Raw genomic sequence first — 15,874 nt, forward strand, 5'->3', positions numbered from 1 at the left:
GTTGGCCCATCCTTCATTCCTCATCGTTAGCTTCCACGTTAACCAAGTTAACGGGAAGTTAACGTGGCTCTTGGGGGTTGTGTGGTTGCTTCAACGTTAGTGACAATGTTGAGTGTCACTAACATTGTCGACAACTCTTCATCTCTTACGTTAGCTCCCACGTTAACCAAGTTAACATGGGAGTTAACGTGGTACTTTGCACCTTAGGCCAACGTTAGTGACAATGTTGAGTGTCACTAACGTTGGCTTCTCTTCCCCCTTTAACGTTAGAGGCCACGTAAACTAGGTTAATGTGGCTCCTAACGTGGCCATTTGTGAGCAATTGCCAACGTTAGTGACAATGTTAAGTGTCACTAACGTTGGCTCAACTTCTCTTCTCCACGTTAGAGTTCACGTTAACTTAGTTAACGTGACTCCTTAACGTGGCATTGATGGCTTTTGAGAGTGTTATTGGCAATCACTTTTCTCCTTAGCCTTGCAAGTTACTCCCATTCTTTGCTTCCTTTGTCCTGAAATCAAGCAATAAAGTGCATCAAAGTTCTAATCCAAGTCATGGGGGATGCAATATCAATTTTGTCATTAAAATCATGCAAAATCCTCATGAAATCATGTAAAATGCACAATGCATGCTTGAATCAGGATGTAAATGATTTTCTACCCAAAACTAGCTTATTTCCTAAGAAAATGCAATGAAACTACCTAAAAACAGTAACGAAAAGGTCAGTGAAACTGGCCAAAATGCCCTGGCATCAACGGTCCAAAAACTTGATGGTGTTTTTGCGGAAAATGAATTTCAACACACAAATCTAACCGCAAGTGTACCGGGTCGCATCAAGTAGTAATAACTCACAAGAGTGAGGTCAATCCCACAGGGATTGATGGATCAAGCAACTTAGTGGGTGATTAGTTTAGTCAAGCTAACATTGAGTGAAATTGGATGAAATGTAGCCAACAGAAAGTAAAATAGAAGGAAAATTAAGTGTAGAAAGTAAAATTATAGAAACTTAAGTGCAAGAAAGTAAAATAGCTGAACTTAAATTGCAAAAAAAGTAAATTGCATGAGAAGTAGATGGGCTGGTGATGGAATTAAAGAAAGCAATGAAGCAAGTAATCAAAGAGATCTTGAGAATAAGTGACAGGGAAATTAAAGTGCAGAAGTAAATTGGGACTGGGATTCAAAGTTAAACAAGAAAATTTAGGATGCATTCAATCAGAGAAGTAGTAGATGGAATAAAATGTAGCAGATCTAAGCAGCAAAGCAAAATTGCTTCAAGAAGCAAACAGCAGATGAACCAAACTTAAATTGTAGACTCTCACCAAAGAGTAAAGATCTCAGGGGTCAAGAGACTAGAAACAAATCTAGATCTCAATTCCTTCCTTGATCCAACAGCAAACAAATTGAAGAAGAAATGAAGATGGAAGCAGTAAAGGAAAACTCAGATTTCAACTTTCAATTCTTAGAAATTATGCAGAAGCAGGACAAAAGAAATTGTAGATCAGAGTGAAACAGAATTCCTTCAATTCTCAATCCACAATTCAAAATCAAAAGGAAAACTAAAGAGAGAGCTATCTACTACTAGTCCTAATGCTCCCTAGTAGAGCTAGCCTACCAATGCTCTCTATTAGAGCCAACCCCCTAACAAAGATGAAAATGGTGCCTTATATAGGCTTTACAAAGTGAAAATGAAAATGAAATTAAAACAAATTACCATTAAAATGAAAATCCTAATCTAATTGATCCATGTGCCTTTGAGTGATGATGTGGGCTTGCTTGCTTTAGATTTGAGGAGAAATGGGTTTGCTTGGCTTGATTCAATTTGGTGATGAATTGAATTTAAATGAATTTTGTTGAATTTGGCCCATGAGTGACAATTTGCTTCCAGAGGATGCTCACTCAAATGGGAGCAGAGATTGAGGCTTAGTGTGGGGATCCTTGTTGCATGCCTTGCTGGAGAAGCTCAGGGGAATGCTCTGCTCACATTGAGCTGAGCATTGAGGCATGCGCATCTTACTCCTGGCCGCGTCAAGTATTCCGTGCAAGAGACCTCAGCCTCAAGGATCCCCACACTAAGCCTCAATGCTCTGCTCCCCATTTGAGCTGAGCATCCTCCTGGAAGCAAATTGTCACTCATGGGCCAAAATTCAACCAAAATTCCATTTAAATTCAATTCATCACCAAATTGAATCAAGGCCAAGCAAACCCATTTCTCCTCAATCTAAAGCAAGCAAAGCCCACATCATCACTCAAAGGCACATGATCAATTAGATTAGGATTTTCATTTAATGGTAATTTGTTTTAATTTCATTTCATTTTCACTTTGTAAAGCCTATATAAGGCACCATTTTCATCTTTGTTAGGGGTTGGCTCTAATAGAGAGCATTGTAGGCTAGCTCTACTAGGGAGCATTAGGACTAGTAGTAGATAGCTCTCTCTTTTAGTTTTCCTTTTTGATTTGAATTGTGGATTGAGAATTGAAGGAATTCTGTTTCACTCTTGATCTACAATTTCTTTTGTCCTGCTTCTGCATAATTTCTAAGAATTGAAAGTTGAAATCTAGTTTTCCTTTACTGCTTCCATCTTCATTTCTTCTTCAATTTTTGCTGTTGGATCAGAAGGAATTGAGATCTAGATTTGTTTTCTAGTCTCTTGACCCTGAGATCTTTACTCTTTGTAGAGTCTACAATTTAAGTTTTCATCTGCTGTTTGCTTCTGAACAATTTGCTTTGCTGCTTAGATCTGCTACATTTTATTCCATCTACTACTTCTCTGATTGATGCATCTAATTTTTGTTTAACTTTGAATCCCGCTCCCAATTTACTTTCCTGCACTTTAATTTCCCTTCACTTTTCTCAAGATCTTTGATTACTTGCTTCATTGCTTTCTTTAATTCATCACCCAGCCCCATCTACTTCTCATGCATTACTTTTTTTGCAATAAGTTTCAGCTATTTACTTTCTTGCACTTTAAGTTCTATAATTTTACTTTCTACCTTAATTTTCTTCTATTTTACTTTCTGTTGCTACATTCATCCAATTTCACTTCAATGTTAGCTTGACTAAACTATCACCCACTAAAGTTGCTTGATCCATCAATCCCTGTGGATTGACCTCACTCTTGTGAGTATTACTACTTGATGCGACCCGTACACTTGCCGTTAATTTGTGTGTTGAAATTCATTTTCCGCAAAACACCATCAATTTTGGCACCGTGATGCCAGGGCATTTTGGCCAGTTTCACTGACCTTTTCGTTACTGTTTTTAGGTAGTTTCATTGCATTTTCTTAGGAATAAGCTAGTTTTGGGTAGAAAATCATTTACATCCTGATTCAAGCATGCATTGTGCATTTTACATGATTCATGAGGATTTTGCATGATTTTAATGACAAATTGATATTGCATCCCCCATGACTTGGATTAGAACTTTGATGCACTTTATTGCTTGATTTCAGGACAAAGGAAGCAAAGAATGGGAGTAACTTGCAAGGCTAAGGAGAAAAGTGATTGCCAATAACACTCTCAAAAGCCATCAATGCCACGTTAAGGAGTCACGTTAACTAAGTTAACGTGAACTCTAACGTGGAGAAGAGAAGTTGAGCCAACGTTAGTGACACTTAACATTGTCACTAACGTTGGCAATTGCTCACAAATGGCCACGTTAGGAGCCACATTAACCTAGTTTACGTGGCCTCTAACGTTAAAGGGGGAAGAGAAGCCAACGTTAGTGACACTCAACATTGTCACTAACGTTGGCCTAAGGTGCAAAGTACCACGTTAACTCCCATGTTAACTTGGTTAACGTGGGAGCTAACGTAAGAGATGAAGAGTTGTCGACAATGTTAGTGACACTCAACATTGTCACTAACGTTGAAGCAACCACACAACCCCCAAGAGCCACGTTAACTTCCCCGTTAACTTGGTTAACGTGGAAGCTAACGATGAGGAATGAAGGATGGGCAACGTTAGTGACACTCAACATTGTCACTAACGTTGGGATGGCTAAGAGTGGCCACGTTAGAAGCCACGTTAACCTAGTTAATGTGGACTCTAACGTGTGACCTATGGGCACATTGGAACGTTAGTGACAATGTTGAGTGTCACTAACATTCTTGAAGGTTGGCAAAAGCCACATTAGAAGCCACGTTAACTTAGTTAACGTGGGCTTTAACATGAAGCAAGAAGGGCACACTAGAACGTTAGTGACAATGTGAGTGTCACTAACATTCTCGAAGGTTGGCAAAAGCCACGTTAGAAGCCACGTTAACCTAGTTAACGTGGACTTTAACGTGAGGCTAAGGGGTGCATTGGAACGTTAGTGACAATGTTAATTGTCACTAACGTTCTCAAACTTATACTTTCGCTAAATGTTAAACACCCCTGACGTCTTGAGCTAAAGTCTCTACCACTTCACACTTTCTCTCTGCAAGTAAAGCCAAGCCCAAATGAAGAAAGGAACTACTTCAAACTTAAGACCAAAAGGCCCAAGACTTGAAGAGCCAACTAGAAGCTGAGAAGAATAGTATATATAGGAGTAGCTTTGAATTGTTTAGGGGACGGACGGAGAGCTAGGAAATAGAACTACTCTTTGTATTTTACTTTCTCTGCACTTCTAGCTTTATCATGTATTCTCCATCTTTGATTTTAATTTCTAGAGCTATGAACAACTAAACCCCTTTCATTGGGTTAGGAGCTCTGTTGTAATTTGATGGATCAATACTAGTTTTCATTATTCTTCTTCTATCTTTCCTCTTGATTTTACTTGAAAGCTTTCAATCTTCATCCAATTGGATAGTTATCTTGGAAAAGAAGCTATTCAAACTTGGATCTCTTCGGAAGCTTGAAAGAGGAGTGAAGAGATCAGCTATAAATGCTTTCTCATGCTGGACCACATTGGGTGTGGATGGGTATGTGGCTATAACCCTCTCAACACTTGATTTGGGAAATGCATGTGGTATAATCAGTGACCATACTTCATCTCTTCTCATGAGCAATTGACCAAGGAATTGGCTATTGATCAAGATTTGAGAGATTGAACCACAAGAAATTGTTGTTCAATCACTTAAGATTGCCAAGGAGATCAATGAGTGCATTGATTGAGGAAGAGATGAGAATGAAATTGATCCAGAGAATGCAACATCTCCTGAGCCTAATGAACTCCCCATTTCTGATCTTACCCATTCTCTTTAATTTCTGCAATTTACTTTTATGAGCAATTCCCCATTCCCAATTACAATTCTGCAATTTACTTTCAGTCATTTACTTTCCTGCCATTTTATTTTCTGCAAGTATCAACTCTCTTCATGGATTCGCTCAACTAGAACATTCCTCTAATTAAAGTTGCTTGATCAATCAATCCCTGTGGGATTCGACCTCACTTTATTGTGAGTTTTTACTTGACGACAAATTCGGTACACTTGCCAAATGGAGATTTATTGAGAGACAAGTTTTCCCCCGATCAAGATTATGGCGCCGTTGCCGGGGATTGATTGTGCATCGACAATGATTACATTAGAGGATCACTAGATTGAGCATTTTTGTTTTGTTTGATTTAATTTTCTATTTGAGTAATTTGTTTTCTGTCTTAGTTAATTTCTCCCCTCCCCTGTTTCTTAGTTTTTCTTTGTTATTTACAATTCAGTTCACTAACCCCACTAACTGTTTGATATAATGTATCACTGACACTAACAGTAATCCTAACAAAATACTCTCTGCATTTCTTTTCTTTGCTTGTACTCTGTTGGTTGTATGACAGGGAGAAGAGGCGGGGCTTCAACTTCCTTTGATTCTGAACTTGAGAGAACCTTCTTGAGATTAAGAAGGGAGGCAAAAGAAAAACATGTGGTTGGTGCTGAAGAAGAGGAGGAACACTTTGAAGAATACTTTGAAACAACCATGGAAGACCATCGTGAGGAAGAGGTTCACAACCATGGTGGAGGAGGTAGAGCAAATCCTGGTGGGGAGGATAGAAGAGTCTTGGGCTCTTATATCAACCCAAACCCAGGGAACTGCGGAAGTAGCATCCAAAAGCCAGCCATCCATGCCAACAATTTCGAGCTAAAACCTCAGCTTATCACTCTTGTGCAGAATAATTGCTCATTTAGAGGAGGTGCTCATGAAGATCCAAATCAACACTTGACCATCTTCTTGAGGATTTGTGACACAGTGAAGTCCAATAGAGTCCACCAGGATGTCTATAGGCTGCTCTTGTTCCCTTTCTCCCTCAGGACAAGGCATTCAAATGGCTCGAATCCTTCCCAAAGAAAGCCTGACAACTTAGGAGGAGGTAGTGAATAAGTTTTTGGCAAGGTTTTACCCCGCCCAAAGGATCAATAGCTGAGAACTGAAGTACAGACGTTCAGACAACAAGATGGGGAGATACTTTATGAAGCTTGGGAAAGGTTCAAAGACCTAACAAGAAGGTGTCCACCAAATATGTTTAATGAATGGGTGCAGTTGCATATCTTCTATGAAGGCTTGTCATATGAATCAAAGAAGGCAGTAGATCATTCCTCTGGAGGATCCTTGAACAAGAAGAAGACCATTGAAGAAGCCATATATGTCATTAAAACTGTAGTTGAGAACGACTACTTCTATGCTTCCGAAAGAGGAACACTAGAGGGGTAATAGAGCTAAACAATGTAGATGCTCTGCTGGCTCAAAACAAGCTCATCACCAAGCAGCTAGCTGACCTCACCAAGAAGATGGAAAGAAGTCAAGTAGCAGCAATCACCACCTTATCAACAACCCAAGAAGAAGTTGAAGAAAAGGACCTTGAGCAAGCCAACTACATTGGGAATTCACCTAGACAGAACCATGATCTATACTCCAAGACATACAACTCTGGATGGAGGAACCACCCAAACTTTGGGTGGAGAATCAGCAAGAGCAAAGCCAAGACCAGAGACGATACAACTCCAACAACAATGCAGCTCATCAACAATTCACACAGAGGACATATCAACACCCCCACATCAACACATCTCATCCATCTACTCCTAATCCCAACCTACCATCATTTGATGATAGAATCTCAAAGATAGAAACCCTCCTTAAAAGCATATGCAAAGACATTCAAGACAATAAGGTGTTCAAAGAGGAGGTGCGAGCCAGTATGAAGAATCGGGAGAAGCAATCAAGAAGCTGGAATTCCAAGTGGGATATTTATCTGAGAAGATTCCCAGACCCACTGATAGCTTTCCAAGTGACACGGAGAAGAATTCGAGAGGTGAAACGAAGAAAGTAAGATGGGAGGATTGCAACATAGTCACTACAAATGATAAGGAGACTGAAGACAAGCCAAGCAATCTGACAGAATAACCTGAAGATACCTTAGTAGAGAAGGAGAAGAAAGACCATCAAGGACCAGAAATCTCACAACAGGAGCTGCTGAAACTATATGCACCATTTCCCCAACTGTTAAGGGTGCTGTGGGAAAGAGAATATACTCAAGGTTCTTGGACTTGTTTGCATCCTTGAATGTGAACATACTATTCATCAAGGCCATTCAGCAAATGCCAGCATTCATCAAATATATGAAGGAACTTCTTCCCAGGAAGAGTTCACTCAAAGGGGGCCAGACTATAGTGATGAACAAAGAATGTAGTGCTCTGATTCAACCTGAGCTACCTACAAAAAGAAGAGACCCAGGGAGTTTTCACATCCCTTGTGCCATAGGGGAGACACTTTTTGATAGAGCACTTTGCGATTTAGGAGCAAACATCAACTTAATGCCCCTATCCCTGGTGAAAAGGATGCAGATCAATGAGATACTACCTAGATGTAGTCAAAAGGTTGGCCGACAAGACTCAAAAGCAAGCAATAGGAGTGGTGGAAAATGTGTTGCTCAAAGTTAGAAAATACTTTCTCCCAACAGACTTGTCATCCTGGACATGGAAGAGAGTCACCTGCACCCAATCATACTGGGAAGACCATTTCTCGCTACTGCTAGAGCACTCATAGATGTGGAGAAAGGGGAGCTAATACTGAGAATCCATGATGAGAAACTCAGCTTTAATGTCTTCAAAGAAGAAGACCAAGAGTACAAGGAATCAAGCAAACATCATGATGAGCTGTTAAAGGAAGAAGCAAGCACTGAAGCACAGCCAGCTCATCCTGAGATTCACTGGGTTGATGGACAAGGCAAACAGCAAGTGCCACAGGTCAAGGAAAAATTGGAAGAACCTAAGCCACCAGAGGCTTGTGAGGACATGAACAAAAGCTCATCAAAAAAGGAGGTCACTGATGAGCGGATAATTTGTACGCTTTTTGGCATTGTTTTTAGTATGTTTTTAGTATGATCTAGTTAGTTTTTAGTATATTTTTATTAGTTTTTAGTTAAAATTCACTTTCTGGACTTTACTATGAGTTTGTGTGTTTTTCTATGATTTCAGGTATTTTCTGGCTGAAATTGAGGGACCTGAGCAAAAATCTGATTCAGAGACTAAAAAGGACTGCAGATGCTGTTGGATTCTGACCTCCCTGCACTCGAAGTGGATTTTCTGGAGCTACAGAAGCCCAATTGGCGGGCTCTTAACGGAGTTGGAAAGTAGACATCCTGGGCTTTCCAGAAATATATGATAGTCCATACTTTGCCCAAGAATTGATGGCCCAAACTGGCGTTCAAAGTCACCATCAGAATTCCCAGCGTTAAACGCCGGAACTGGCACAAGGATGGGAGTTAAACGCCCAAACTGGCATAAAAGCTGGCGTTTAACTCCAAGAAGAGTCTCTATATGAAAATGCTTCAATGCTCAGCCCAAGCACACACCAAGTGGGCCCGGAGGTGGATTTTTATGTCATTTACTCATCTCTGTAAACCCTAGGCTACTAGTTCTCTATAAGTAGGACCTTTTACTATTGTATTTTCATCTTTTGATCATGTTTTTATGATTGAACCCTCTTTGGGAGGCTGGCCATTCGGCCATGCCTAGACCTTGTTCTTATGTATTTTCAACGGTGGAGTTTCTACACACCATAGATTAAGGTGTGGAGCTCTGCTGTACCTCGAGTATTAATGCAATTACTATTGTTCTGCTATTCAATTCCGCTTGTTCTTGTTCTAAGATATCACTTGTTCTTCAACTTGATGAATGTGATGATCCGTGACACTCATCATCATTCTCACCTATGAACATGTGCCTGACAACCACCTCCGTTCTACCTTAGATTGGGTGGATATCTCTTGGATTCTTTAACCGGAATCTTCGTGGTATAAGCTAGAACTGATGGCGGCATTCAAGAGAATCCGGAAGGTCTAAACCTTGTCTGTGGTATTCTGAGTAGGATTCAATGATTGAATGACTGTGACAAGCTTTAAATTCCTAAAGGCTGGGCGTTAGTGACAGACGCAAAAGAATCACTGGATTCTATTCCAACCTGATTGAGAACCGACAGATGATTAGCCGTGCCGTGACAGGGTGCGTTGAACATTTTCACTGAGAGGATGGGAGGTAGCCACTGACAACGGTGAAACCCTACATACAGCTTGTCATGGAAAGGAGTAAGAAGGATTGGATGAAGACAGTAGGAAAGCAGAGAGACGGAAGGGACCAAGCATCTTCATACGCTTGTCTGAAATTCCCACCAAGGAATTACATAAGTATCTCTATCTTTATCTTTATGTTTTATTCATCATTCATAACCATTTGAGTTTGCCTGACTAAGATTTACAAGGTGACCATAGCTTGCTTCATACCAACAATCTCTGTGGGATCGACCCTTACTCGCGTAAGGTTTATTACTTGGACGACCCAATACACTTGCTGGTTAGTTGTGCGAAGTTGTGTTTATGCCATGGTATTGAACACCACGTTTTTGGATTCATTACCGGGGATTATTGGAGTTGTAGTGATCACAATTTTGTCCACCAAGTTTTTGGCGCCGTTGCCGGGATTGTTGAGTTTGGACAACTGACGGTTCATCTTGTTACTTAGATTAGGTATTTTTCTTCAGAGTTCTTAAGAATGAATTCTAGTGTTTCATGATGATCTGTTGAAGTCTGGCTGGCTGTGAAGCCATGTCTAATTTTATTGGACCGAGGTTTCAACTTATCATCACAAGAGCTCGTTGATTTCTATCAATCTTGCTGTTGGAGCAATGATCTGCTAAGGCTTGGCTGGCCATTGGCCATGTCTAGTGTTTTGGACCGAAGCTTTCTTTGAAAGCTTGGCTGGCTATGAAGCCAGGTCTAATTCCTGGACCGGAGTCTTAGACTAGCATTGCAATGATTCCTGGAATTCTCATTAAGAATTTTGATACCTTTATTTTCTTTTTCCACTTAATTTTCGAAAAAACAAAAAAAAATTTACAAAATCATAAAATCCAAAAATATGTCTTGTTTGAGTCTAGTGTTTCATGTTAAGTTTGGTGTCAATTGCATGTTTCTGTTCTTTTTGCATTCATGCATGTGTCTTCATTAATCTTCAAGTTGTTCTTGATGATTTCATTGCTCTGATTTTTAAATTCTCTTGACTTGAGTGTTTTGTGTTTCTCATATGCATTCTCATTTTGTTAGTGTCAGTAGTATACAAACTGCCAAGTTTGGTGTCTTGCATGCATTGTTATTTGATTTTAGTTGCATTTTGATTATTCCTTGTTATTAAAAATCCAAAAATATTTTTAATTTGTGTCTTTTCAAGTCAATAATACAGAGGATTGAAGATTCAGAACATACAGCAGAGAAAATACATAGAAAAAGCTGGGCGTTCAAAACGCCCAGTAAGGAAGGCAAACTGGCGTTTAAACGCCAGCCAGGGTGCCTGGTTGGGCGTTTAACGCCCAAAAGGGTAGAGCTTTGGGCGTTAAACGCTAGAATGTGCACCATTCTGGGCGTTTAACGCCAGGATGGCACAAGAGGGAAGATTCTATTTTCAATTCAGATTTTTTTTAGTTTTCAAAATCTTTTCAAAATCAAATCTTTTTCAAATCAAATCTTTTCAATCAAATCTTTTTCAAAATCAATTTCTTTCTATTTTCAAAAATACTTGCTATCAATTAATGATTTGATTCAACAATTCAAGCATGTTGCCTTTTCTGTTGAGAAAGGATTAATGTTTGAATCATATCTTTTCTTGTTAGGCAAGTCATTAATTTTTAAAATCAAATCTTTTTAAATTGCTTTTCAAATCATATCTTCTCAATCACATCTTTTTAAAACCAATCATATCTTCCTAATCACATCTTTTTCAAAATAGTTTTCAATCAAATCTTTTTGATTTCTAATTTCAAAATCTTTTCAAAAATCACTTTACTTCTTTCTCAATCATGGTTTTCGAAAATCAATTAAAGTTTTTCAAAATGTTTTCAAAATCTTTTACTTAATTTTCGAAAATTTCTTCCCCTCTTCTCACATCCTTCTATTTATGGACTAACACTATTCCTTAATGCACAATTCGAACTCCATCTTTCTTGATAAATTTGAATTTTCTACCTCTTCCTTTTATTTTTCTTTCCCTCTGACACCTCAAGGAATCTCTATACTGTGACATAGAGGATTCCATATTTTCTTGTTCTCTTCCCTTTCATATGAGCAGGAGCAAAGACAAAAGCATTCTTGTTGAGGTTGATCCTGAACCTGAAAGGACCTTGAAGCGAAAGCTAAGGGAAGCTAAGGCACAATACTCTGTAGAGGACCTAACAGAAATCTTCAAAGAAGAAGAACTCATGGCAGCCGAAAACAACAACAATGCCAACAATGCAAGGAAGGTGCTGGGTGACTTTACTGCACCTACTCCCGACTTCTATGGGAGAAGCATCTCTATCCCTGCCATTGGAGCAAACAACTTTGACCTTAAGCCTCAATTAGTTTCTCTAATGCAACAGAATTGCAAGTTCCATGGACTTCCATTGGAAGATCCTCATCAGTTTTTAGCTAAATTCTTGCAAATCTGTGACACTGTCAAGACTAATGGGGTTGACCCTGAGGTCTACAGACTTTTGCTCTTCCCTTTTGCTGTAAGAGACAGAGCTAGAATATGGTTGGACTCACAACCTAAAGAAAGCCTGAACTCTTGGAAAACCTAGTGAATGCCTTCTTGGCAAAGTTCTTTCCACCTCAAAAATTGAGTAAGCTTAGAGTGGAAGTCTAAACCTTCAGACAGAAGGAAGGAGAATCCCTCTATGAAGCTTGGGAAAGATACAAACAATTAATTAGAAAGTGTCCTCTGACATGCTTTCTGAATGGAGCATCATAGGTATTTTCTATGATGGTCTGTCTGAACTGTCCAAGATGTCTTTGGATAGCTCTGCTGGAGGATCTCTTCATCTAAAGAAGACGCCTACAGAAGCTCAAGAACTAATTGAAATGGTTGCAAATAACCAATTCATGTACACTTCTGAAAGAAATCCTGTGAACAATGGGACAAATCAGAAGAAAGGAGTTCTTGAGATTGATACTCTGAATGCCATATTGGCTCAGAACAAAATATTGACTTAGCAAGTCAATATGATTTCTCAAAGTCTGTCTGGAATGCAAAATGCACCAAGCAGTACTAAGGACGCTTCATCTGAAGAAGAAGCTTATGATCCTGAGAACCCTTCAATGGAAGAGGTGAATTACATGGGAGACCCCTATGGAAACACCTATAATCCTTCATGGAGAAATCATCCAAATCTCTCATGGAAGGATCAACAGAGACCTCAACAAGGTTTCAACAACAATAATGGTGGAAGAAACAGGTTTAGCAATAGCAAGCCTTTTCCATCATCTTCTCAGCAACAGACAGAGAGTTCTAAGTAGAACAACTCTGACTTAGCAACCATGGTCTCTGATCTAATCAAAACCACTCAAAGTTTCATGACTGAAACAAGGTCCTCCATTAGAAACTTGGAGGGACAAGTGGGTTGATGTGTGGAAAACGATCCAACACAAAACTCACCGGCAAGTGTACCGGGTCGCATCAAGTAATAATAACTCACATGAGTGAGGTCGATCCCACAGGGATTGAAGGATTGAGCAATTTTAGTTTAGTGGTTGATTTAGTCAAACGAATCAAATTTTGGTTGAGTGGGTTGTATTTAACAGAAGCTAAATTTCTTGGAATGTAAAGGGAGAGGGGGAAATTGCAGTAAATTAAAGAGCAGGAAAGTAAACTTGCTGAATTGTAAAGAACAAGAATGTAAATGACTGAAACTTAAAGTGCAAGAAATGTAAATTGCAGTAACTAAAAGTGCAAGAAATGTAAATTGCTTGAATATAAAAGGGGAATTAAGGATTGGGAATTCAGAATTCCAGCAAGAGAAAGTAGATTGCAACAATTAATAAAGTAGAAGATGAATTAGAAGCAATTAGAACTCAAACAGTAAAGAAATTAAGTGCAGCAAAGGTTCACAGAAGAACCAAAAGGAAATTGGGATCTCAGGACTCCAGAGACTAGGTAGCAAAGCCTAGATCTCAATTGCCCTCCCAGATCCAAGTTCTCAAAGCAATTGACAAGAAATTGAAGAAGAAGCAGTAAAGGGGATGTAAGTGAATTCAATTATGCAGAAGAGAAATTAAAGAGCTCTTGAGTGGAGATTGAGACAGAATTTCCTCAATTCTTAACACCCAAAACTCAAAACAAGGAAATGAAATATGCCCCAGCAAGAACGAGGAAGAAGAGAGATCAATTCTCCTCCCCAATTCTCTGAAATCTCAGTTCAGTCTCTCAAGAAAAGTTGCAAAAATTCAAAGCTCAAAGAAAGTGCAAAATTCAAAAGTCAAGCCAAAACGTTCTAATTACATCAAACTAGCTCCTATTTATACACTTTCTATTCTTGGATCTTGGGATTTGGATGGGCTTTTGATTTGGTCAAGAAATGAATTAAATTGGATTTTTAATTCAATTTTTGGCCCAAAAACAATAGCTTCCAGGAGGCTGCCTTGCCCTTGTGGAGGGCAGGGCAGAATTTGGTGCGTGCGGCCATGGTGCGGGCGTGATGCGTTGGTGCGCCAGAATGGTGCGCTGGCCGTGCCACAACAAAATGCTGCCCTGCCCTCGCGGAGGGCAGGGCAGTGTCTCCAAACTGAAGTCCCGCGTTTGAGACATGGCAGAAACACACGCTACTCAATTTTCTTGGCTTTCTTGGCACCATAATGAAGCCTAGTTCCTTGCTTCCTCATTGTGCCGTGTTCGAGACTTGTAGTAAGCATAGGTGAACTTTTTCTTTGAATTTCTTCCCTTGGTGAGCCCGATACTGCCCTTGAGGAGGGCAGGGCAATGTTTTGATCCTCTTGATTCCAAGGCACAGATTTGTGCTCTGCCCTTGTAGTGGGCAAGGCAGAGTTGCCTTTCAAGCTTTGTTCCCTTATGTTGCCCTCCTAGAGGGCAGTGTGCCCCTGTGGAGGGCAATGCTTGCTTCCTCCATTATGCGCCACGCCTTTTTCTCCTTGGGCCACGCTTCCTTAAGCTACGCTTTTCTCTTTCATTCTTTTCTTCACCTACAATAAACCAAAACAACCACTCCAAGTATCACTCAATTCACAAAGCTTATAAACCAATTAAAATTCAATTAAAATTAGCTTAAACCTCATGAGTTAACATTAATTCCATGGTGGTTGTTTGATTTAAAGAAGTTATGCATTTTCACTGCAAATCACTTACTTAGGATGCAAGAAAGTGCATAAAGACTAATAAAACAAGTGAAATTAGCTTGAAAAATGGGTATATGATGACTTGTCATCACAACACCAAACGTAAATCTTGCTTGTCCCCAAGCAAGCATCAAATTTAAGAGCAATTGAAATGAATAAGAAAAGAACACATATCCTTATTAGGCATATAGCAGAACTTGATTTATGGGATCTTTATGCAGACAATGATAACTCAATTATTGTTGTTGTTACATAATATACATCTTTCCTCAAAGGTTTGCTAAACTTGCTGTTATAAGACTTACTTTTTAATTACTCCCTTGCTAACTTTTCTTTCTTATAATGCTTAACAAGCTTATTATTCTTTTGGAGGTTTAGTGTCAAATGTTGCAGTAGTAGCCTTTGGCTTTATTTTTTTTCTTTTGCTCAACATCTTTCCACCACAGACACATGGCTCACTAATTCTTCCTAGGATCATTGATGCCCAGCATCTCTTTGGATAACTAAAAGTTCTGTATCTAAGTTGCTCTTTATTGTGGACTTTCAATTGGCCATCCCAAATCAGTTGATCTAAGTGACCGGGTTTTAAAATACCCCTTAGAATTTACTCATCCAAGCATATCTTAGTACAAGAACACCACAGGAATATGTCCTAGGGTCCAAACTATTGGTGTCCAACCTTTATTCTTTGTTTTTCTTGCCACTTTGGCTTTTTCTTCTTCCTTTTCTTTCTGTTTTTGTTCTCAAGGGCTTTTTTCTTTATTGATGAGAGTCTTTATATCAGCAAGCTAACTCACACTTTAATGAAAATGATGTTATGCAACAATTATTTCATGAGTTATGCATTTAATCAAACACATATACCACCATTAACTTTCATTCTTACTTATGCAACATTGGATATTTCACTTTTCAATTCAAACAATTCTCTTTTATTTAAGCATGTGGGAAACAAAACAAATTTCAAGCTAAGTGATGGATAGCAAGCATTATGCAGATTTAACATTCTTAACAAACAATTTCACTTGCAACTAGATAAACACTTTAGCAAGACATACAATGGTTTCCAGATTCAAAACATTTCACAGCAGCAAGGATTAAGTTTAGATACAACCTTTGAAGTTGCAGCCCTTTGATTCTTCCTTCTGTTGTGTTCTCTTTGAGTTAAGATGCATAATATCTTCAATTGTTGACTCTTATCCTGCATAATTCTCAAAGTTGCTTGCTTCTCAAGCCCTTAATTGTATGGTTAGTGTGCATAAATTGAGTGTGTCTCTTGGTTTTATTTAGGTGTGAGAACACCAAACT

At 39.1% G+C, this 15,874-nt stretch overlaps 1 non-coding gene across 1 annotated transcript; it reads right to left on the reverse strand.

Annotated features, from left to right (window-relative positions):
* Positions 1-12,062: 12,062 nt before the first annotated feature.
* LOC112719081 (small nucleolar RNA R71) lies at positions 12,063-12,165 on the reverse strand. Its single transcript, XR_003161398.1, has one exon. It is a non-coding gene; the product is annotated as a small nucleolar RNA R71 (small nucleolar RNA).
* Between the last annotated feature and the right edge of the window lie 3,709 nt (positions 12,166-15,874).

This window comes from Arachis hypogaea, chromosome 10 (genome assembly GCF_003086295.3).
Source record: "Arachis hypogaea cultivar Tifrunner chromosome 10, arahy.Tifrunner.gnm2.J5K5, whole genome shotgun sequence".
Taxonomy (NCBI): domain Eukaryota; kingdom Viridiplantae; phylum Streptophyta; class Magnoliopsida; order Fabales; family Fabaceae; genus Arachis; species Arachis hypogaea.